Raw genomic sequence first — 1,977 nt, 5'->3', positions numbered from 1 at the left:
AAATTGTAGTGATTGGAAAAAAGTGAAATCACCATCCAATGTGATATCAGCCATGAGTACAAAGAAATTGATGTCAAAGGGGTGCATAGCTTTCCTAGGTAATGTGGTAGATACTCGAGTGCCAGAAGTTAGATTAAATGATATTCCAACTATTAAGGAGTTTCCAGAGGTTTTTGCGAAAGAATTACTAGGTTTACCTCTAGATCATGAAGTGAAATTTAGGATTGAGGTTTACTCGGGTACCGAAACTATTTCTATGGCCCATATCGAATGGTTCTAATGGATTTAAGTGAATTAAAAGTCAGTTGCAAGAGCTACTTGATAAAAGATTTATCAGACCTAGTGTTTCTCCTTGGGGAGTACCGATTTTATTTGTGAAAAAAAGGATGGGTCTATGCGGTTATATATTGACTATCATCATTTGAACAAAGTAACTATAAAGAACAAATATCATATTTCAAGGATTTATGATTTGTTTCATCAACTGGAAGGTGCAGTGGTGTTATCTAAGATAGACTTGAGGTCAGGGTACCACTAATTAATGATATAAAAGTAGGATATTTTCATGACAAATTTTTGAACTCGATATAGACATTACGAGTTTGTGGTAATGCTATTTGGACTGACTAATGCTCTTGCAATATTTATGGACTTGATGAACCGATTATTCTATCCTTACTTGGATCAATTTTTGGTGGAATTTATAAATGATACTTTGGTTATTCCAAGTCAAGAGAGGATCATGATGTCCATCTTCGGGTGGTTCTTCAGATACTTCGAGAGAAAAAGTTGTATGCCAAATTGTCCAAGTGCGAATTTTGGTTATCTGAGATTTATTTCCTTGGTTATATAGTCTCCGCAAAATGCATAAGAGTATATCGTAAAAAGATCCGAGCTATAGTTGACTGGCAACCCCCAATGAATGTTTCGAGGTTAGAAGTTTCTTGGGGGTTGTTGGTTATTATAGAAGGTTCGTGAAAAACTTCTCAATGTTAGCTTTGTCGCTAACTAATTTGTTCCAGAAAGAGGTTCATTTTATTTGGACAGAGAAAGCCAAGAAAGTTTTGAATACTAAAGAGAATAGTAACAGAGTCCGCAGTGCTTGTACAACCTGAGTTTGGTAAAGATTATGTAGTATATAGTTATGCATGTCACAATGGGTTGGGATGTGTACTCATGCAAGAAAACGTTGTGGCTTATGCCTTAAGGTAGCTGAAGAATTATGAGAGAAATTACCTGACACATGACTTAGAATTGGCAACGGTGAGCATTGCCATGGTTACACATATCACAAGAGTCTAAAGTACTTGCTAATTCAGAAAGAACTGAAATTGAGGCATATAAGATGGATCAAGATTTTAAAAGATTATGTTTTGATTATTGATTATCATCCCGGAAAGGCTAATATGGTACCTGATGTGCTCAATCGAAAGACTTTTTAGCTCTACGGCTTTAGATGCACGTATATACTTAAAGGAAGATGGTGTCTTTATTGTTGAACTTAAGTTAAAGTATATGCTTTTAGATCGGGTTAAAGAGTTGTAAGGTCGAGATGGGAAATGCTCGGCTAAAATGGTACAAGTCGAAAAAGAAGAGGTCAAGGATTTCATAATGAGGGATGTTTATATTATCGTGGGAGACTTTGTATTCTCGATAATGATGAATTGAAGAAATATATTCTTTACGAGGCACACTATAGTCCTTTGATGATGCATCTAGGCGGAAATAAGATGTATTACGATTTAAAGAGTCGTTATTAGTGGCTTGGTATGATACGAGCTGTATCGGAGTTTGCAAAATATTTGACATTTCAGCAAGTGAAATTTGAACATCAACTTTCTTCAGTACTGCTACAACTGATATTCATTCCTGAGTGGAAGTGAGAGTGAGTTACAATGGATTTTGTTTCGGGGTTACCTTTGACACCATGTAAAAAGGACTCGATATGGGTAATTGTGGACATATTGACCAAGACAA

The sequence above is a fragment of the Hibiscus syriacus genome, unplaced genomic scaffold (genome assembly GCF_006381635.1).
Source record: "Hibiscus syriacus cultivar Baekdansim isolate YM2019G1 unplaced genomic scaffold, ASM638163v2 tig00116989_pilon, whole genome shotgun sequence".
Taxonomy (NCBI): domain Eukaryota; kingdom Viridiplantae; phylum Streptophyta; class Magnoliopsida; order Malvales; family Malvaceae; genus Hibiscus; species Hibiscus syriacus.
The sequence above is the reverse complement of the archived record's forward strand: the minus strand, read 5'-3'. Positions refer to the sequence as shown.